At 38.9% G+C, this 23289-nt stretch overlaps 1 protein-coding gene across 5 annotated transcripts in view; it reads left to right on the forward strand.

The window, feature by feature from the left end:
- LOC137766472 (uncharacterized) overlaps window positions 1-23289 on the forward strand; it is a 738098-nt gene that overhangs the window by 82919 nt on the left and 631890 nt on the right. For 3 of the 5 annotated variants that reach the window (XR_011074334.1, XR_011074335.1, XM_068546809.1), the window contains exon 1: window positions 14480-14700. The exons of 1 other annotated variant lie outside the window; for it this stretch is intronic. The gene's annotated coding sequence lies outside the window, so the exon portion shown is untranslated. Of the gene's footprint in view, window positions 1-4474; window positions 4520-4785; window positions 4846-14479; window positions 14701-23289 lie in introns of those variants that run through there. One more of the 5 variants, XM_068546808.1, reaches the window with a different exon arrangement.

A 23289-nucleotide genomic window follows, 5' to 3' on the forward strand; every position in this document is an offset into this window, starting at 1 on the left:
CCTAATTTTTCTGATACACTAAAATAGGTTATATAGACAGATTTTCAAGAAGCTCCAGTCTAATAGAAGAGGACATGGGAAAAAAATCATTTTCACAGACTGAGAGCCATCACAGAGAATATAAAAAGAACAGAAGTGGTTTCCCCCATGAGCAAGAGATTATTGCTTTGGGGAGATGTAGCAGAGTCAGGGAAGAATTCACATGTGTAGCACTGTCTGGGCGGAGTTTGGGGCAATAAGTAGGCATTTACCAAGAGGACAACGTGGGGAAGGAATTCCAGGGAGAGGACGGGCATAATGCAAGAACACAAAGGCAGGAGACAGCGTTGCGTTTTTATAGAACTACAGCTAGTTTAGTATTGCTCAAAGTTTCAATGAGAGGCAGAGGTGAGGGTGGTGAGAAGTAGTCAGGGGCTAGTCAAGTAACATATTGTTTGCCATGTTAATGGGTGAAATTTTATCCCATAGAGTTCATGGGGAATCAGCAAATGATTTTAAGTAAGGAAATAATTTGGTCAGGGTTGTTGAGAAAAGGCAGCAGTCCCCGTTGTTCTTGCACAGCCTCTCAACATCCCTATGACCCGAGAGTAGGTTAAAAAGAAAGAGATTAAAAGCAAAATAAATAGAAGTCAGGATGTTGTAAGCTGGCTAAATCTATTTGTTTTAATGACAATGTATGACTGTCTATGCTCAGTGCTTGGGACTGAAGATGGAGGAACAGTGGCCTAGTTTGTACTATAGCTCTTCCATTCTCCAAAACAAGAGTAAAAATTTTTCCAGAATACTTCATCACACTCCCTTTATTATTTCCTTTCCTTTTTCCTACTTCTCAGTTATCAACATTGGGTAGGCATGGGATCACAGGAAGAGGAAGAGTGGAGGAATGGCTGTATTAGGTGGGTCATCCATATTGCTTCTTTCCCCACTTCACACCTCCACTACAGCAATGGGAGTTATTAGTAGCATGGAAAACCAAAATCCAGGGATCATCTGCAAGTCTTATTTTAGGAACTTGTTCTAGCCTTTTCTGCTATCAAACCTCTCCGGCTTTTCTTTTTCATATTAAGAGTTCTTACCAGTTAACATCAGCAGAAAGGAAATAATTGAGTTTCACCCGGTTTCTCACTCCCTCTGGGAGAGAAACTACAACAGTAAAATATCCAGAAGGGAAGCAATTAGAAGAGGAAGCTAGGGATAATCAAGACTTGACTGTAGGTTTATTGTAATTGTTGAATTATTTACATTCTTTGACTCCTCTTGGACTGAACTGATGTGGTTTGGAGGGTAGAAAGGACATTGGGCAAGGAACCAGGAGGTGCTTCTCTGGATCTCATTCTGCAATTAATTAACTGTGTATCTTCAGACAAATCACTTCTTTGAGTCTGTTTTCTGATGAGGAAAAAGAGGGAGTGCGATTATATCAATGCTTCTCAAGTTCAAGTTCTCAAGTACTTTGCATCAGATTCACCTGAGATGGTTCCAAAATATACAGATTCCTGGATCTGACTGGAGGATATAGTGTAGTGGTTGAGCCTGTGGACTCTGTATGGGACTGGGCTTAACCCCCTGCTATGCCACTTACTGACTAGGTGACTTTGAGCAGGTTATTTCAAGCCTGTAATATCTCATTTTTCTCATCTGTAAAGCAGGAATAATAATAACGGTATCTACTCCATATTGTCCCTGGAAGGGTAAAAAGGTATAATACTTTTAAAACATCAACTATATTGCCTGTCTCTAACTAAGCATTCAACAGATGTTATGTTATCATTTGTATAGCCCACAGTATGTATGTATGGGGTATGTGTGTGTATGTGTGTGTGTGTGTGTGTGTGTGTGTGTTTGGTGCTGGGTAGGTGCTCCATAAACATCTGATGAATAAATAAGGGAAGTATAACTGAAGGGTTAGGTTTCTTGTTTGTTTGTTTGTTTTTAAAGCAACATTTTTTGACCTCAGATCTGCATTTCTTTATTAGCCCCAGGAATTATTTCCCCAAGAAAGGTAAAGATAGTTTGAGTGTTGTGTTGTGCTCAATCTTTGTCCTAGTCTTAACTCTCAGACTCATGAGAGCCTCACGATAATTTAAAAAATAATTAAATGATAAAAGTCCCAACAAGTGGGTGAGCTGAGAAAGGCAGGGAATGAGTCTCACGGACCTTGTTGGCTGGACCCAGCCTGCCGCTACATAACACAATGACTCTCACCTAGGTGTGCATCTCCATTTTACCTCACAAGATGCGGTGAATTGTCAAAGTCACTGTTATTACAGTTGATTTTGAATCATAAAAAAAGGCAAGATTCCATTTCCCGTTGTTGACCGAGCAGAAAACTGGGCAATGTAACTTTAAAAAAGCTTGAAAATCAGGGCTATCAAAAACAGAGAGCGAACTTCTATCCCCCATTAACCTACTGATCAAAACATTCCACGTACATTGAACTATGTGTTTTTTTCGATGGTGGTGGCCCCTCGCTGAATACTCAGCTTGTGATTCTCCCTGGTGTTTTTAGTGAGAGGAGTTACCAGTTTAGTACCAACAGAGAGGAAATCGCCTCGGAATCTCTGGAGGTGGCCTCCTAGAAAGATCGCCGGGAGGGGAGGAGTCCTGATTGTCCTGGAAGAAAAGCATGGCCCCATCCGGGAAGTCAAGGCTTGCCGGGAGTCTGGGGTTGGCGGCTTTTGAGTCCTGGAGGTGGCAGACGCGGGTAGCGGCCAACCTTGGAGCTGTGGCCTGCGCGGCTGGTGGGGGCTCGGTGTGTGCAAGTGAAAGACGCACAGCCGGACGGACACGCGTGGGCTCCGGCCTCACCCCCATCACGCGCGGGTACGGGGCTGAAACTGACCAGGGGCCATCCTTCCCTGGCGGGCGCAACGGCCGCCTAAGATCTACTCCTGCACCGACGGGCGCCGCCGGGGGTCGAGAGCCCTGGGCCTTGCAGGGCGCGGCAGCCCCTCCCCTCCGAACACAGCGCTTCCGCCCGAGACCCGGCAGCGGCCGTGACCGTGGACGTGCCGCGCCTTCCGCCTGCGCCTGGCAGCTGCCGCCGCCCGTCCGCGCCCCTGTGCGCCGCGCCCACAGGCCGCGGGAAGGGAGAGCGTCCGGGCCCGGCCGGGGTCCTCCGCCACACGCCGGAGACCCTCGCGGAACTGGACGCTGGGAGGTCTCGGCTAGCCCCGCGTTTCGCTCCCGCCGGGGATGGGCCACTCGGCACCTGCGGCCGCTCGGGAGCGGGGACTCGGCGGGGCTATGACCGGCGGCTGCCGCCAGAGCGAGACGGGAGGGAGAACGGAGCTAGCGGAGCTTCCTTCCTCTCCCAGACTCGCAGCGACACTGGAGGGCCCGACCCCCAGCGCGGACGAGCGGGGACCTCGTAGGGGACCAACTGGATTCCGGATCTCCTGCTGCCACTGGCAGATTGGGGGCGCCAGTACTAGCGCTGTGAGCGTGTAGTGGGACTTTTCCGTTGTCGTCCTCTAGACCCTCCGCCGGGAGCGTCTTCCCGCTTAAACATTAAGTCTGGCGTGGAAGACGATTCTCCTCCCTCTTCTCTTCCCTCCCTGCCCCCACTCACCTTCGTTCATCTGTCTCTCGCCTTCTTCCCAAAAGGGCCAAGACAAATATGGACACGGGTGAACAAGTTAGGATACTACAAAGTGTGTGTGTGTGTGTGTGTGTGTGTGTGTAGGGAGGTGGTAATGGGGTGGGAGAAAATAAAATAAAATTAGAAATATCTGGGTATGTAACAATAACACACACGTCCCCAGCCTGCTAGCAGTCTCGGCGTCCAAGTGGAGGCAAATTTTACACTTTCAGTCCTAGGAGAAAATTAGCCCGGGGAATCCGGGAGCTTTCTTCTCGATATTTATTTTATTTTTCTGAAGCATATACATATTCCTACCAAATAAGAAGCATCCCCAGCCAGAGAAGTAGCACGCTGTGGGGAGGCCATTCCTGGACACAATTGAGGCGGCTTCCGTGGCCTTTGTCACCTCTACAGCAGAGGTCACTGGACTCTGCTCAAGGTGTTACACGAGGGGGCAGGTGCTTGGGAAGACACCACACAGTGCTCTAATGAACGATCCCATCCCTACTGAGGGCAAATGCTTTTCATAAGGATGAGGTGGATTGGTGCAGGGTGGAAAACAAACTGAACCTGGGGTGTATCTTGGACGCGCCCCCTCTCCTTCTCCCCCCCCCCAGCCTTAACCGAAGCAGCGACACATTCCTGTTCACAGCCCAACATCCTCTCCCTCACTTGCTAACACCTGCATTAAAACGCCGCAGTCGGAGGGGAGTGTCTGCGAAAGGCAGGCTCCCTGAGAGTCCTCTCGCTACTGCGTAGTCATGGAATATTCTTTTATTCAAGAGGCTCTTCTAGTTGATTCTAACGGGGCTCGGGCTACTTTGCCCCTCACCACCGATAGGGGGCGGCAGATGCCCTGCGATGCCCCGGCGACTTGCAGGAAGAGCGTCCTGTTGTCTCTGGGAATCCAGCTTAATGGAACGTGTGGATTGGAAGGTAGGACCTACCGCCTCTACGTCTATCGCAGCAGCTCCGGGGTCTGGGGTCTCGGACTCTGGGCGCCTCCTGGGGGCCCTCGGGGCTTCCCTGTGCAAGGAGTGAGCGAAGCCCTTTGAAGCCCCAAGCAGTGCCTGTAAACTCAGCGTACAGCATAAATAAATACATTCAGATGTATGCGAACGTTATGATTAATACGATATATAGACGTTTGAAAGTGTTACAAAATCGACTGAAGCGCTTGATTTTTTTTCTTTTTTTCTCAGTTCTCTCACTAAACAAGACAATTGGAAAGTACGGCTACCGCAGTCTGGATTCTGGTGGCGGTAGGGTCTGCTCAATTGCTTTGAATTTTAAAAGGGTTTCTCTCAGAAGTTGGGAACTACTGTTCAGCCATAAAGTCGTCAGATTAGTGTGGTAAAGGTTCCGAGGCATCTAGGAAGGGAAACGGGGTGGACTCGGCGGGCTCGGCCAGGGTGTGTGTCTGCGAGCGCGGCGAGGCGTCTGCGGCTGAGCCCTGTTCCGAGAGCGCGGAGCTGTGCCGGCGCGGATTGGTCCAGACCCAGAGGGATTCGCTACCGGCCGGATTTTCCTGAAAACCTACCTCGCTGGGTAACCCCAGTGCTTGAGTTTTCACAATTGTCAAAGAGGCATTATGTGTCTTCCTCAAAGCCATATTCCCTCAGAAATGAGAACTTCCCCCCACCCCGCAAGGTAAAAAGTACATATGTGGAGCAGTAATTTGTTTTCGAAGAAAAGAGAAATCCAAAAAAAGTTTGAAAAATTGGAAGACTGGCTATTACAGTCATCTCTAAATAGCTTTTGACAAGCGATAGCTTCTAGGTTTTCCAAATGAAAAAGTACGTAATAGTAGCAAGGTTGTGTCCTTACTCTATAAATCTCATGCACAATTAAAAACTCTGATTAATACCTAAAATACCTTTGGAAGGTAGGGAAGAATTACAGTTTTTATCTGTAGACATTATCACAACACGGGGCTAAGATGTTAATTTTAATTATGGACAAAGCATATTGGTGTTATCTACTATAAATGTTTTTCCAATACTGTAATAGATTCTAGAAGTGCAGCTGTAACTACTAAAGAAGGGAAGAATTTCAACAGCACACTTAATTGTCAGAAATTTCATTAACGTGGGAAGTCCATAACATGTTGTAGGAATATAGAATCTTTCCAAAATAATGATGAATATTAATTAAGGTACTATAAAATTTGTAGGAAAATGTTAAATTTGTATTTGAGAAGAATGAGGAAGAATTAAGAAGAGAAGGAAAGGACTGACCTGTCCAGGTGAGGAAAAGAAAGCTAATAAGTCTGGGTAGGGAATTTCCAAATTGGGTTCAAAATCCTAAGACAAACCAGAGGCCCTGGTGTTCCTGTGGATAGTCAGTCCTATAGCTGTTGAACCAGGAGATCTGGCTCACCTTGGAATCTGAGAATGCAGATAGTTCTTTGGGTCTGAAGACAAACCTGAACAATTTTAATTTGCCAAGGACCAGCACTATTTACCTTCAAATGTATGTATTAAACAATTGCACAGGAAGCATGGAAACATGTTTTATTCCATGTTTTACACGTGGCAAAAATTGCACCAAGGGCCAACCACGAAAGGTTTCTTTAAAAAAATTTTTCTGGTCACAAATTATCAATACTACAAAATATCGATAATATCAACTTTTAAAACAGTGTATTGATGTGTAACACAACTTGGCTTATTTACTTTATAATGATGCTGTCATTTTGTGTGCCACACAGCAGCTTTACAAGGCAGATGTCATTAGTTCCATTTTGCATATAAGGAAATTGAGGTTCAAAGAGCCTAAGCTATTTGCCTAAATTCACAAAGCTATTAACTAGAAGGCTACTTTCTGATTCTAGAGCCCAGGCTTTTCAACACTATCTTGCCGCAAACCCTAAGACTGCAATGTATCCCTATAAAGGACAAATTCTTGGACTCTCAGATATCTGGTGATTGAGCAAAAATGGGCAAACTCATTACTATCACAATTTGAGTGACCAAAAACCCAGAACTAAATTAAAAACAAAAACACCCAACATGCTGCAGAAAATCTCAGCCTCCAAATCATTTATGGAGGTAATAATGTATAGGGAGGAATCCACACCTATTTTAAAATTTCAAAAATCTAAACAGAAATTTCATGATTACTCTAGATAGAATAACTAAAATTCCATTGTTTTTGCTTTACCTGACATTATTACATGGATACAGAGCTGTATCCATGTAAATTTCCATGGCTGTATCCAAATAAATTTTCTATTTATTTTTCAATCTAAAAGAGGAAAATGAATTAACTGTTACTCAAATGTAGTTTGTTTGCTAGATAATATCTTTTATTACATTAGGTTCATGGAGGGTAGTAAATGATAATAAATATTAAAAAGGAGACTTTGGACATGAAAAGGAACCACTGGTACATGGTAAAATCTCATATAACACAGTTAGTTATTCTGTGTTAGTTATTAGTTCTGCCACTTAATGGTAGGTCTCTGATTATGAAGGAGTTTTGCTGCATTTGGGATTTTATATTGCATTTCCACAAGTACCATGCATTGGTATGTAAAGAACACTAGTGTAAATTGGTTATATTTAAGTAATTAATACCATTCATTTGGGGCCTTGAAAGATTTCCAGGAAGGAGTATGCTTGGATATGATGTGATAACTGGTCAGGCAGAGCAGTTTCCCTAGCTCCTCCTGATTGCTCCTTTTTCTCTAGTCCAACAATTCTCAAATATTTTAGTCTCAGGACCCCTCAAAACTTTTGCTTAAAAAAAAACAACAACTTTTGCTTATGTGGGTTGCATCTGTTGAGACTCATTGTATTAGAAATTAAAATTGGAAAAACGTTTAAAATATTTATTTGTTACCTAAGTTATAATAATAATCAGCCCATTACATGTTAACATAAATGACATATTTTAATGAAAAATAGCAAAATTTCCCAAAACAAAAAACAAATTGAGAAAAATGTTGTTTTACATTTTTTAAAAAATAAATTTATTTATTTATTTTTGGCTGTGCTGGGTCTTCGTTGCCGCGCAGGCTTTCACTAGTTGTGGCGAGCGGGGGCTACTCTTCATTGGGGTGCACGGGCTTCTCACTGCGGTGGCTTCTCTTGTTGCGGACGGGCTTCAGTAGTTGTGGCACAAAGGCTCAGTAGTTGTGGCTTGCGGGCTCTAGAGAGCAGGCTCGGTAGTTGTGATGCACAGGCTTAGTTGCTCCGCAGCACATAGGATCTTCCTGGACTAGGGCTCGAACCCATGTGCTTTGCATTGGCAGGCAGATTCTTAACCACTGCGCCACCAGGGAAGTCCTTGTTTTACATTTTATAAAGCTCTTTAATATCTACCTGGATTTCATAGTTAGCTGAATCCAAGCAGCTGGATTCTCACATTTGCTTCTGCAGTCCATCTGTTGTGATACAGTGTATAGTTTGAAGTATATGAAGAAAATCTGGCTTCCAAGAGATACGTAGTTGGAAAAGGGAAATGTATTTAAATAGCTTTTCAGATAATTATGGATAGTCTTTAATACTACTCTAAAATTCTTCAAGTGGTAATTTTTTAAAAGTTAGTTGCAATGTGGAATCAAAATCCATATCAATAAACTTTTCATACTCTGTGCCATTAAAACCTATTGGTCTATTGGATGGACTTTTTTTTAAAATATTGGCTATATTCCCTGTGCTGTATACTATATCCTTGTGACTTATTTATTTTATACATAGTCGTTTGTACCTTTTTTTTTTTTTAATTAATTAATTTATTTATTTATGGTTGTGTTGGGTCTTCGTTTCTGTGCGAGGGCTTTCTCTAGTTGCGGCAAGTGGGGGCCACTCTTCATCGCGGTGCGCGGGCCTCTCACCATCGCGGCCTCTCTTGTTGCGGAGCACAGGCTCCAGACGCGCAGGCTCAGCAATTGTGGCTCACGGGCCTAGTCGCTCCGCGGCATGTGGGATCTCCCAGACCAGGGCTCGAACCCGTGTCCCCTGCTTTGGCAGGCAGATTCTCAACCACTGCACCGCGAGGGAAGGGAAGCCCCTGGGTGGACTTTTTACTCATGCATGATTTGTAATATACACTGATCATTTGGAGACTTTGGTTCACTGAGTTATGCAGATCTTCCAAATGTTGACTCATTTCATCATACAATATCAAAAATATCATCTTCCTTAATTTTATCACTGTTTGCATCAGGAAACATTTTACATATTAGGATACAAGTTTTCCAAAATTCTAATTTTTGTTTGAAAATTCAAATTTTAACATTGGCAAGAAATACTGTTGGTTGTTTTCCTTGAAGAACACTCACTTTGTTTATTTCTGAGAAAATATCTGTCAAATACTCAAGTCTGAAAAACCATACTTTGTCAGTTGTTCTTTCAAATAAAAATGCTACTCCGTGAGAAAAGTGGCTAGTTCAGTTTGAAACTCAATTGCACCAGTGCTTTTCCTCAAGACAACCATTGTACTTCTATCTGTAGCAGAAGCACTTTATGTATCCCACCCATTTTGTCCCACAGATTAAAAAGACATGCCCTGAAGGGTCAAGATTTAATGAAATTAATAATTTCACTGCTTCCTCAGAGACATTTGTAAGTGAAAATGACTTTCTTCTCCTCCTTCTTCTCCTCTTCCCTTTTTTTTTTTAATTTTAATACACGTGTGTGGTGGTGAAGAATATAGTGACTATCACTACAGCTTGATGCCACTGCCTTGCTTTTACACTGTGAAAAAGGTAAATAACGTCTTAATATTATCATGAAACTAGCTGTAACCTCACAGAACCCCTGAAAGAGTCTTGGGGACCTCCAGGGTTCTGTGGACCCCACTTTGAGAACCACTGCTCTAGTCCTAGATCAGTTTTTATTTGGATCACTCACTTGCAGTTTTACTGTATGCTGCCTTATGTTATTAGTGATCTTCTGTTGTCTGTAAACCTAATCTCCCTGATTAGGAACTGTATCATTTATGTAGTTGTATCTTGATGTCTGTTGAAGTGCCTGGCACTCAGTACAATTAAAGTTTGTTGATGTTTGATTGACACATTGGAATTAGTGGTTCATGTACACTCTTATGTTATCACATACCACATTCTAGTGGGTTTTGCTTTTTACTTACGTTATTCAGTGAGGATGATGGTTTGGGGGAATACATTTATTCAGAGAAAGGAAAGAAGCATTTGTCATGATATGTTATCATTTTTCCAAACAGTTAGCATCAATTGGCAGCCATGTTCATGTATGTGTTGTATTTTAGCTATTCCATTGCTAGTACTTAGGACATGACTTATCATAACCAGTGTGTAAGAATTCAAGTCCAGTTTGTGATGCATTCAAAATATTGCAAGGATTGCTTCCAACAGTAAAGGGCTTGTGCAATTTGTATGAATAAGCTGAAAAGCACAGCTGAGCTTTGGACAGTTCATTAGTTCTATTCCTTTGGGTCATTGCAAGACTTCTTAAATATGTAAGGAAGTTCTGTTGCCTGGGCAATCACAAATCCATCTACTGTAAATAGCACAATTCCTGTATTTCAAACTCTTCACACCCTCAGTCTTTACTATTAGAAATTGTACAGTGACAGAATCATCCCTAATCCAGCAAAGGGAAGTGAAATTGTGCAGGGGATTTATTGCTGGAACCAATACCTCATTTTCGTATTACTTCTCTTTTTGTAGTTAAATTTGCTGAGAATAACTCATCAAGTGTGTGATTCAGTGGTATTAAAAAGAGGCCAAGAAAGTAGGTAAGGATCCACAGTTTACATTTCTTTTAACATGATTAAGATTTAGATTTGAACTTGCTGAGTAGTAGGCATATTCACACAAAGTTCCCCATAAAGTAGCATATCCATTGTCAACGCTCACTATTAATCCCTTCCAGGAGAGATGTCCAAAAAAGCAGCCTCTAGCCACACATGAAATGTGGCTAGTGCAACTGAGGAACTTGATTGTTAATTTTATTTAATTCTAATTCACTTAAATTCAAATTTGAAAACAGATTCTCAATTCAGTTATAGGAAAGTTTAATTATGTTTGGAAAAATTTATGAATGTTAACCAACTCTTTCAACAGTAAATTTATGAAATCTAAACACCAGTCAAGTATTTCCAATGAAAATTTATCAACTAAATTGAGATATGCTGCAAATGTTTTGCATTTGCATTTCACTAATAATTAGCGCTGATGAGCATCTTTTCATGTGCCTGTTGGCCATCTGTATGTCTTCTCTGGAGAAATGTCCATTTAGGTCTTCTGCCCATTTTTCTATTGAGTGGTTTGCTTTTTTGTTATTGAGTTGTATGAGCTGTTTGTATATTTTGGAAACTAAGCCCTTGTCGGTCCCATCATTTGCGAATATTTTCTCCCAGTCCATAGGTTGTCTTTTCATTTTGTTGATGGTTTCCCTTGCTGTGCAAAAGCTTAAAAGTTTGATTAGGTCCCATTTGTTTATTTTTGCTTTTATTTATTTTGCCTTGGGAGACTAACCTAAGAAAACATTGGTACGATTTATATCAGAGAAAGTTTGCCTGTGTTATCTTCTAGGAGTTTTGTGGTGTCATGTCTTATATTTAAATCTTTAAGCCATTTTGAGTTTATTTTTGTGTATGGTGTGAGGAAGTGTCCTAACTTCATTGATTTACATGTGGCTGTCCAACTTTCCCAGTATCACTTGCTGAACAGACTGTCTTTTCCCTATTGTATATTCTTGCCTCCTTTGTTGAAGATTAATTGACCATAGGTGTGTGGGTTTATTTCTGGGCTCTCTATTCTGTTCCATTGATCCATATGTCTGTTTTTGTGCCAGTACCATGCTGTTTTGATGACTGTAGCTTTGTAGTATCGTCTGAAGCCTGGGAGGGTTATGCCTCCAGCTTTGTTCTTTTTCCTCAGGATTGCTTTGGCAATTCTGGATCTTTTATGGTCCCATATAAATTTTAGGATTAGTTTTTCTAGTTCTGTGAAAAATGTCATGGGTAATTTGATAGGGATCACATTAAATCTGTAGATTGCTTTGGGTGGTATGGCCATTTTAACAATATTAATTCTTCCAATCCAAGGGCATGGGATGTCTTTCCATTCCTTTGAATCGTCTTCAATTAAGGAATCATTTTTTTGAAATGTATGTTGCATATGATGTTTCTGCTTTCCCATTAGTATACGTGATTTAAACATGGAATTGAAATAAGGGTTTTTAATGGTTTAAAAACAACTCTTTTTAAAATGTCATATTGTTATAGAAAATTTGAAAATACAATCAGGTATTTTATTTATTTATTATTTTTTAAAATCTTATTTATTTTATTTATTTTTATTTTTGGCTGTGTTGGGTCTTCATTGCTGTGCATGGGCTTTCTCTAGTTGTGGTGAGCGGGGGGCTACTCTTCGTTGCGGCAGGCGGGCTTTTCATTGTGGTGGCTTCTCTTGTTGCAGAGCACGGGCTCTAAGTGCGTGGGCTTCAGTAGTTGTGGCTCGCGGGCTCCAGAGCGTAGGCTCAGTAGTTGTGGTGCACGGGCTTAGTTGCTCTGCGGCATGTAGGATCTTCCCAGACCAGGGCTCGAACCTGTGTCTCCTGCATTGGCAGGCGGATTCTTAGCCACTGCGCCACCAGGGAAGTCCTACAATCAGGTATTTTAAAAAAGAAAAGAAATTAACCATAGTATTACCACTCAAAAAAAAAATCAATTAACAATATGTTGTCATATTCTCTCTCTGTATATAAGTATACATTCTGATTATTCTGTAATATAGCTTAATAACTCTCTTTAATCTTTTTATAGATACTTGAGCATTTTCCAATGTAATTATTTTTGAAACTGAATAAGTAACTGTATAGTATTAATTATTTATTTTACAGTCCCCACCATGATTATTCTTATATATAAATTTCTTTTGTATCTTGATTATTCTTTTTGGACATACAGGACCATGGCCTAAGGAATTGCTGGGTCAAAGAATAAGCACATTAAGACTTTGGATATATATTGGCAAACTGTTATTCAAAAAAGGTTACATATGATAGTACCCTTTTTGCAACACCCTTTATGAAACCAGGTATTACAATTTTTAAAATATTCATTGATTTTAGAGGCAAAAACTTGCTCTTTTAATCTGTTTTTGATTCCTAATGAGATTAAACATTTCATATTGTATATTGAACATGAATATTTCTTTTGACTTGTCTATTCATGACCTTTGCTCATTTTTTGCTATATAGATATTTATCTTATTTGTAAGGTATCTTTAGATATAAAGATATTAAACCTTTACCTGCCATTAATGTTGAAAATTATTTCTCCAAGTTTGCTATTTGCCTTTTAATTATATTTATGATGCTTTTAACAGAGATACTTTACATTTTTGTTAACCCACACATCAATCTTTTTTCTTTATTGTGTCTTCTTTATCTACATTACAATTCAATAAATATTCACTTATTTTTTTAAATACACCTTTATTTAAAAAAATAGTTCACTCTATTTGGGCTTTATTTTTGTGTATTATGAGGTAAGAGATATAATTTTATTGTTTTTTCAAATAGTTAACCAATTGTTCTATCATCATTTATTAAATAAGCAATTTTCCCCACATAAAATAATAACATATGCTAAATTCTCATCTATCCTACTATCTGTTTCTGCTCAATTCATCTATTCTTCTTTTCACTGAGATTTTAATTTATACAATTTTAAATTAATCTGGGGAAATGACATCTTTGTAATTGTCAAATTACTTTAGAAGATAAAAATAACAGGAGGTTTTGTGTATGTGTCCTTCCCAGTTGGTCTATGTAATTCATGTTTTGTGACATTTCACTTTAATTATACTTAAAAAAAAACTTTGTTTTGGAAAAGTACTTGATGGCATTGTCTGATAATAGGGAATGGATTTTGAATAAAGAGAAAACTGAAAGAGGGCACTGTAGGTATTGCTAATAGTACATAAAAGTAATCGGCAAAAAAAAAAAAAAAAAAAAAGTAATTGGCAACTTACAATGGACTTTCTAAGTGAGGCAAAAGTAAACCAATGAAGAGAGGAGGAAGATGGGAAAAACGATAGGGAAAAGTATAAGCACAAAGAAAAATAATTTTAATAATAATAGTAATAAAAATTAGATCAAGAATAGATTATGAAAAAGAGAGCTGAATTTATAAAAGAAAAAAGAGCAGAGAGAGAGAAATAGAGGGAGAGAGAGAGAGAGAAAAGTTGGTACAGAACTGCTTATAATTTTTATGTTAACCCATAAATGAAGGAGGAACTAAAATGTAAAGGGGAAAAAAAAACCTTCTAGTTTAGAAGCCTCAATATATACATTTAAGGAAATATTTTTTGTAATATGTACAAATTGTTCTGGAATTATTTTTTAAAACCATGTACCTAGATGTCTTTATATATATTTTATTATTTGAGCACAGAAAATATTTTAGAGCCTGTTTTTCATGCTTCATAATTTAATATCTGCAAAGCCTTGGTTTTATTAAAGTAATTTTTATTTGATGGTTAATTGTGAATTCTCTTCCATTTATTATTTATGGGTAGCTTTTTACTGTAATATTTAGTTGTTTGGAAAAAAAACTAATAAGTTAAAAAGGTATACAGAGATAGATTACTAATATTTAGATATATGGGAAAAATAACAGGATAATTTACAGCTGTGTTTAAAGAAAGGGAAGTGTAAAGTTTGGATTTAAAGGGAACCCGATGAGAATGCAATTGCAGATTCCTGCATTTCTTCCTGAAGGTGGCAGTATTTCAGTGACTAAAAACTGACGACAAACCGAATAACTACCAGGAGCTCTCAGAGATCTATGAAGGTGTCATTTTGTGACTAGAAAGTCCCTTCAGCAAGATTTTTCTATTTCTTGGTTTGAGTCATATGCCCGTAGGGACACATGCTGCTTGTCTGCTAGCCAGTGACTCCTTAGGATGAGGACTCTGGAGGGTAGGGTAGAATTTTAGTTGCCCAGATATTGGGGAAAAATATTTGTTGGCATTTGAGAGAGAGAAAGAGAGAAAGAGAGAGAGAGAGAGAGAGAATAGAAATATGTTATTAAATTTAGAATTTAGTGCCAAGTAGAAAATGTAGAGAGACAAGAAGCAGAATGATGGTTTTACAGTTGTCAGCTACCATCTTTAATGGGTAAGTGGCTGTTTAATTCATACTGTTATTTTTCTTAAAGGACAAAATTTTCCAAGTGTTTGGTAGATATAATGACTATATAAACACAACTTTATTTTTGTCAGTAATTAACACATTGCCAGAAGTATTAAGAGCATTAACAAATTTTGGAATAAATATACTAACAGTCAAAAGAAAATGAATTTTATACATTTTGAGCAGCAAATTCTGAGAAGAACATGTACGTGTATATGTTATACGTATTAATTAACTAACATGGAGAGGTGAATACACATAAGCAACAAAAGTAAATACAGATGAGCAAAACTGATCGAAAAAGTGTGTCAAACTGGTAGTACTATTTAATTTTATTATGCTATTTTATGATGATATTTTAAATAACTGATAAACATTAACAGTATTGATTGATGTTTGGGATTTAATTCAGCATTTATTTTGATTGGTCAAGACCACATTAAACTTTTTTTTTCATTCATAAATGACATTTGGTATATTATAGATGTGGCACTAATAGGAGTGGGGAAAGGATGGTTGACACAGTTTGATATGCGTATGAGGAAAATGAAACTTGACTTCCAACCTCATACTCCATCATTACCTGTGTGCCACAGGTAATGCCATCATTACCTGTGTGCCACACACACATTAGAAAATTTCTTGCATTTGTACATTTGGACACATGGCATAAGAATGTTCATAGAAATACTGTGTGTGAGAGTAAAATATTTTAAAATCAAAACAACGCAAGTCCATAAAGAGTAGAATGAAGAGAGAAAGTGTGGAATGTTTATCCACTGAAATACTATAGTGCCATGAAAATGAATGTTACAGCATGGATTAATCTCAAACATAATGTTAAAAAATTTGGTTACAGAAAAAGAAAAATATGATTCTACTTATACAAAATAAAAATGTGCAAAACTAAAAATATATTGTTCAAAGATGTAAACATATAGAACTATAGAAAAGTAAGGAACTGATAAATGCAAAAATCAGAAGAGTGGATACCTCTGGGGAAGAAGGATGGGATGAGGAAAAGCACTGAACAATAATAGTGTATTGTTCTTTTTCTTAAATCAGGTGGTAGATGCTAGATAGTCCTTGTATTCTGATTATTCTTTCGTATCTATTCACAATAGAAATGTAACAAATAACACATTGGCTCAATACCAAAGGGCCAAGTTTGAACTCAATATTCAGATGAAGTCAAAACCAAAGCTGAGGTCACCATCACGGAATGAAATTCTTGAGACAAGGATACATCTGAAAATTTTTCCACAAAATAAATTGAATCATCACTTTGATCTTATTGCTTAAAATATTACTTCTCAAATGTTTGACGTTGGCATTATAGTGCAGAAATAATCATTTCCTAGCTCTGTTGACTGCCAGATTGCTCCTATGTGTGGTCAGTGTACCACACACTGACAATATCAAATAGGTTAGCATAAGGGGAAGATATTTTTTTCCAACTTTAGTCAAAATAGGCTACCGCTGGTAGTAACGTTGCCCTTCCACTCCAGTAGCAACTGGATTCAAGTCATGTCTTCTCTGCACCTTCTGGACTTAAAGCTTTGGGCAATAGTAATTATGCAATTTCATTGATGCCACCTCACAAACAGAATCTCTGTGCCTTGCTTGAAGAAGATGCTTTCTGAACATTTTCAGAAGCAAAGGAATTATTTTGCTCTCATTTTTTTTTATTTTTAATATTATGCATGAACTTACTACTTTAATTTGCCCTTAAACCTTGGATCTAAAACTGAAGGCCACATTAAACTTAAAATGGAATGGCTGATTTGTAGTATTGTCTGATACTTAAAATATCTGGATTATAGTTCTTACAAAGGAAGTTGAAATGACAAAGCCCCAAAGGATGCTGGGAATTGTAATCCTCTGAAAGTTGTTATCAGGAATGGAAACTGATTCTGGACTAGCATCAGAATGATATTTTATTCAGTTTATGATATTTTATTTTATTTTATTTTATCTTTTTTCAAAATTTTAAAATCTTTATTATTATTTGACTCTCAGAAGCACTTTGAAAACTTTAGACTTACTCCATGGATACTGCCTTTCCACAAAATATTTATGGAATTGCTTTTGTTCCTTAACATACTATTTTGCATGCACATACTAGTTTCATTGAATTCTTTTTTTTTTTTACAGCAGGTTCTTATTAGCTATTTTATACATATTAGTGTATACATGTCAATTCCAATCTCCCAATTCATCACACCACCAGCCCCCCACCCCCCCACCCCCGCTTTCCCCCTTTGGTGTCCATACGTTTGTTCTCTACATCTGTGTCTCTATTTCTGTCTTGCAAACCGGTTCATCTGTACCATTTTTCTAGATTACACATATATGCATTTATATACGATATTTGTTTTTCTCTTTCTGACTTACTTCACTCCATATGACAGTCTCTAGGTCCATCCTCGTCTCTACAAATGACCCAATTTCGTTCCTTTTTATGGCTGGGTAATATTCCATTGTATATATTACCACATCTTCTTTATCCATTTGTGTGTCAATGGGCATTTAGGTTGCTTCCTTGACCTGGGTATTGTAAATAGTGCTGCAATGAACATTGGGGTGCATGTGTCTTTCTGAATTTTGGTTTTCTCTGGGTTTATGCCCAGTAGTGGGATTGTTGGGTCATATGATAATTCTGTTTTTAGTTTTTTAAGGAACCTCCATACTGTTCTCCATAGTGGCTGCATCAATTTACATTCCCACCAACAGTGCAAGAGGGTTCCCTTTTCTCCACACCGTCTCCAGCATTTGTGGTTTGTAGATTTTCTGATGATGCCCATTCTAACTGGTGTGAGGTGATACCTCAGTGCAGTTTTGATTTGCATTTCTCTAATAATTAGTGATGTTGAGCAGCTTTTCATGTGCTTCTTGGCCATCTGTATGTCTTCTTTGGAGAAATGTCTATTTAGGTCTTCTGCCCATTTTTGGATTGGATTGTTTGTTTTCTTAATATTGAGCTGCATGAGCTGTTTATATATTTTGGAGATTAATCCTTTGTCCGTTGATTCGTTTGCAAATATTTTCTCCCATTCTGAGGGTTGTCTTTTCATCTTGTTTATAGTTTCCTTTGCTGTGCAAAAGCCTTTAAGTTTAATATGGTCCCATTTTGTTTATTTTTGTTTTTATTTCCATTACTCTAGGAGGTGGGTCAAAAAAGATCTTGCTGTGATTTATGTCAAAGAGTGTTCTTCCTATGTTTTCCTCCAAGAGTTTTATAGTGTCTGGTCTTACATTTAGGTGTTTAATACATTTTGAGTTTATTTTTGTGTATGGTGTTAAGAAGTGTTCTAGTTTCATTCTTTTACATGTAACTGTCCAGTTTTCCCAGCACCACTTATTGAAGAGACTGTCTTTTCTCCATTGTATATCCTTGCCTCCTTTGTCATAGATTAGTTGACCATAGGTGCGTGGGTTTATCTCTGGGCTTTCTATCCTGTTCCATTCATCTATATTTCTGTTTTTGTGCCAGTACCATATTGTCTTGATTACCATAGCTTTGTACTATAGTCTAAGGTCAGAGAGTCTGGTTCCTCCAGGCCCGTTTTTTTCCCTCAAGATTGCTTTGGCTATTTGGAATCTTTTGTGTCTCCATACAAATTTTAAGATTTTTTTGTCCTAGTTCTGTAAAATATGCCACTGGTAATTTGATAGGGATTGCATTGAATCTGTAGATGGCTTTGGGTAGTATAGTCATTTTCACAATATTGATTCTTCCAATCCAGGAACATGATATACCTCTCCATCTGTTTGTGTCATCTTTGATTTTTTTCATCAGTGTCATATAGTTTTCTGAGTACAGGTCTTTTGTCTCCCTAGGTAGGTTTATTCCTAGGTATTTTATTCTGTTTGTTGCAATGGTGAATGGGATAGTTTCCTTAATTTCTCTTTCTGATCTTTCATTGTTAGTACATAGGAATGCAAGAGATTTCTGTGCATTAATTTTGTATCCTGTGACTTCACCAAATTCATTGATTAGCTCTGGTAGTTTTTTGGTGGCATCTTTAGGATTATCTATGTATAGTATCATGTCATCTGCAAACAGTGACAGTTTTACTTCTTCTTTTCCAATTTGGGTTCCTTTTATTTCTTTTTCTTCTCTGATTGCCATGGCTAGGACTTCCAAAACTATGTTGAGTAATAGTGGTGAGAGTGGACATCCTTGCCTTGTTCCTGATCTTAGAGGAAATGCTTTCAGTTTTTCACCATTGAGAATGACGTTTGCTGTGGGTTTGTCGTATATGGCCTTTATTATGTTGAGGTAGGTTCCCTCTATGCCCACTTTCTGGAGAGTTTTTATCATGAATGGGTGTTGAATTTTGTCAAAAGCTTTTTCTGCATCTATTGAGATGATCGAATGGTTTTTCTTCTTCAGTTTGTTAATATGGTGTATCACATTGCTTGATTTGCATATATTGAAGTATCCTTGCATCCCTGGGGTAAGTCCCACTTGATCATGGTGTATGATCCTTTTAATGTGTTGTTGGATTCTGTTTGCTAGTATTTTGTTGAGGATTTTTGCATCTATATTCGTCAGTGATATTGGTCTGTAATTATCTTTTTTTTGTAGTATCTTTGTCTGGTTTTGGTATCAGGGTGATGGTGGCCTCGTAGAATGAGTTTGGGAATGTTCCTTCCTCTGCAGTTTTTTGGAATAGTTTGAGTAGGATGGGTGTTAGCTCTTCTCTAAATGTTTGATAGAATTCACCTGTGAAGCCATCTGGTCCTGGACTTTTGTTGGTTGGAAGATTTTTAATCACAGTTTCAATTTCATTACTTGTGATTGGTCTGTTCATATTTTCTATTTCCTCCTGGTTCAGTCTTGCAAGTTTATACCTTTCTAAGAATTTGTCCATTTCTTCCAGTTTGTCCATTTTATTGACACAGAGTTGCTTGTAGTAGTCTATTATGATGCTTTGTATTTCTGCAGTGTCCATTTTAACTTCTCCTTTTTCATTTCTAATTTTATTGATTTGAGTCCTCTCCCTCTTTTTCTTGATGAGTCTGGCTAAAAGTTTATCAATTTTGTTTATCTTCTCAAAGAACCAGCTTTTAGTTAGTTTTTTTTTTTTTAAATAAGTTTATTTATTTATTTATTTTTAGCTGTGTTGGGTCTTCATTTCTGTGCGAGGGCTTTCTGTAGTTGCGGCGAGCGGGGGCCACACTTCATTGCGGTGCGCGGACCTCTCACTATCGCGGCCTCTCTTGTTGCGGAGCACAGGCTCCAGATGCGCAGGCTCGGTAGTTGTGGCTCACGGGCCCAGTTGCTCCGCGGCATGTGGTATCTTCCCAGACCAGGGCTCGAACCCATGTCCCCTGCATTGGCAGGCAGATTCTCAACCACTGTGCCACCAGGGAAGCCCAGAACCAGCTTTTAGTTTTATTGATCTTTGCTTTCTTTGTTTTCTTTGTTTCTATTTACTTCTGCTCTGATCTTTATGATTTCTTTCCTTCTACTAACTTTCGGTTTTATTTGTTCTCCTTTCTCTAGTTCCTTTAAGTGTAAGGTTAGATTGTTTATTTGAGATTTTTCTTGTTTCTTGAGGTAGGATTGTATTGCTATAAACTTCCCTCTTAGAACTGCTTTTGCTGCATCCCATAGGTTTTGGATCATCGTGTTTCATTGTCATTTGTCCCTAGGTATTTTTTGAGTTCCTCTTTGATTTCTTCAGTGCTCTCATGGCTATTTAATAATGTATTGTTTAGCCTTCATGTGTTTGTGTTTTTTACATTTTTTTCCCTATAATTTGTTTCTAATCTCATAGTATTGTGGTCAGAAAAGATGCTTGATATGATTTCAATTTTCTTAAATTTACCAAGTCTTAATTTGTGACCCAAGATGTGATCTATTCTGGAGAATGTTTTTGTGCACTTGAGAAGAAAGTGCTGGTTTTGGATGGAATGCCCTATAAATATCAATTAAATCTATCTGGTCTATCGTGTCATTTAAAGCTTGTGTTCCCTTATTAATTTTCTGTCTGGATGATCTGTCCGTTGGTGTAAGTGAGGTGTTAAAAGTCCCCCACTATTATTGTGTTACTGTCAATTTCTTCTTTTGTAGCTGTTAGCATTTGCCTTATGTATTGAGTTCCTTCTATGTTGGGTGCATGTATATATATATATATATATATATATATATATATATATATAAATATATATATATATATATAAATATATATATATATAAATATATATATATATTTATATATTTATTTATTTATTTAAAAAATAAATTTATTTATTTTATGTGCTTACTTTTGGCTGCATTGAGTCTTTGTTGCTGTGTGCGGGCTTTCTCTAGTTGCGGCAAGCAGGGGCTACTCTTCGTTGTGGTGTGTGGGCTTCTCCTTGCAGTGACTTTTCTCATTGCAGAGCACGGGCTCTAGGCATGTGGCTTCAGTAGTTGTGGCTTGCGGGCTCTAGAGCACAAGCTCAGTAGTTGTGGCTCACAGGCTTAGTTGCTCGGCGGCATGTGGGATCTTCCCAGACCAGGGCTCGAACCCCTTCCCCCGCTTTGGCAGGTGGACTCCTAACCACTGCGCCACTAGGGAAGTCCCTGAATATATGTTTATGATTGTTATATCTTCTTCTTTGATTGATCCCTTGATCATTATGTAGTGTCCTTCCTAGTCTCTTGTAACATTATTTTAAAGTCTGTTTTATCTGATATGAACATTGCTACCCCAGCTTTCTTCTGATTTCCATTTGCATGGAATATCTTTTTCCATCCCCTCACTTTCAGTCTGTATGTGTCCCTAGGTCTGAAATGGGTCTTTTGTAGACAGCATATATATGGGTCTTGTTTTTGTATCCATTCAGCAAGCCTGTGTCTTTTGGTTGGAGCATTTAATCCGTTCACATTTAAGGTAATTATCAATATGTATGTTCCTATTACCATTTTATTAATTGTTTTGGGTTTGTTTTTGTAGTTCCTTTTCTTCTCTTGTGTTTCCCACTTAGAGAAGTTCCTTTAGCATTTGTTGTAGAGCTGGTTTGGTGGTGCTGAATTCTCTTAGCTTTTGCTTGTCTGTAAAGCTTTTGATTTATCCATCAAATCTGAATGAGATCCTTGCCAGGTAGAGTAATCTTGGTTGTAGGTGCTTCCCTTTCATCACTTTAAATATATCATGCCACTCTCTTCTGGCTTGTATGGTTTCTGCTGAGAAATCAGCTGTTAACCTTATGGGAGTTTCATTGTATGTTATTTGTCATTTTTCCCTTGTTGTTTTTAATAATTTTTCTTTGTCTTTAACTTTTGTCAGTTTGCTTACTATGTGTCTCGGTGTGTTTCTCCTTGGGTTTATCTTGCTTGAGACTCTCTGTGCTTCCTGGACTTGGGTGGCTATTTCCTTTCCCATGTTAGGGAATTTTAGACTATAATCACTTCAAATATTTTCTCAGGTACTTTCACTCTCTCTTCTCCTTCTGGAACCCCTATAATGCAAATGCTGGTGCATCCAATGATGTCCCAGAGGTTTCTAAGGCTGTCCTCATTTCTTTTCATTCTTTTTTCTTTAATCTGTTCCATGGCAGTGAATTCCACCATTCTGTCTTTCAGGTCACTTATCCGTTCTTCTGCCTCAGTTATTCTGCTATCGATTCCTTTTAGTGTATTTTTCATTTCAGTTATTGTATTGTTCATCTCTGTTTGTTTGTTCTTTAATTCTTCTAGGTGTTTGTTCTTTAATTCTTCTAGGTCCTTGTTAAACATTTCTTGTGTCTTCTCGATCTTTGCCTCCATTCTTTTTCTCCAGTCCTGGATCATCTTCACTATCATTATTCTGAATTCTTTTTCTGGAAGGTTGCCTATCTCCACTTCATTTAATTTGTCTGGGGTTTTATCTTGTTCCTTCATTTGGTACATAGTCCTTTGCCTTTTCATTTTGTCTATCTTTCTGTGAATGTGGTTTTCGTTCCACAGGCTGCAGGATTGTAGTTCTTCTTACTTCTGCTGTCTGCCCTCAGGTGTGAGAGGCTATCTAAGAGGCTTGTGCAAGCTTCCTGATGGGAGGGACTAGTGGTGGGTAGAGCTGGGTGTTGCTCTGGTGGGCAGAGCTCAGTAAAACTCTAATCTGCTTGTCTGCTGATGGGTGGGGCTGAGTTCCCTCTCTGTTGGTTGTTTGGCCTGAGGCAATCCAGCACCAGAGCCCACAGGCTCCTTGCTGGGGTGAATGGCGGACTCCAGGAGGGCTCACACCAAGGAGTATTTCCCAGAACTGCTGCTGCCTGTGTCCTTGTCCCCGGGGTGAGCCACAGCCCCCTCCTCCACCTCTGCAGGAGACCCTCGAACACTAGCAGATAAGTCTGGTTCCGTCTCCTATGGGGTCACTCCTCCTTTCCCCTGGGTCCTGATGCACACAGTACTTTGTGTGTGCCCTCCAAAAGTGGAGTCTCTATTTACCCAAGTCCTGTCAAAGTCCTGCAGTCAAATCCCACTAGCCTTCAAAGTCTGATTCTCTGGGAATTCCTCCTCCCGTTGCCAGACACCCAGTTTGGGAAGCCTGATGTGAGGCTCAGAACCTTCACTCCGGTGGGTGGACTTCTGTGGTATAA

The sequence above is a fragment of the Eschrichtius robustus genome, chromosome 6 (assembly GCF_028021215.1).
Source record: "Eschrichtius robustus isolate mEscRob2 chromosome 6, mEscRob2.pri, whole genome shotgun sequence".
In the NCBI taxonomy this organism is placed as follows: domain Eukaryota; kingdom Metazoa; phylum Chordata; class Mammalia; order Artiodactyla; family Eschrichtiidae; genus Eschrichtius; species Eschrichtius robustus.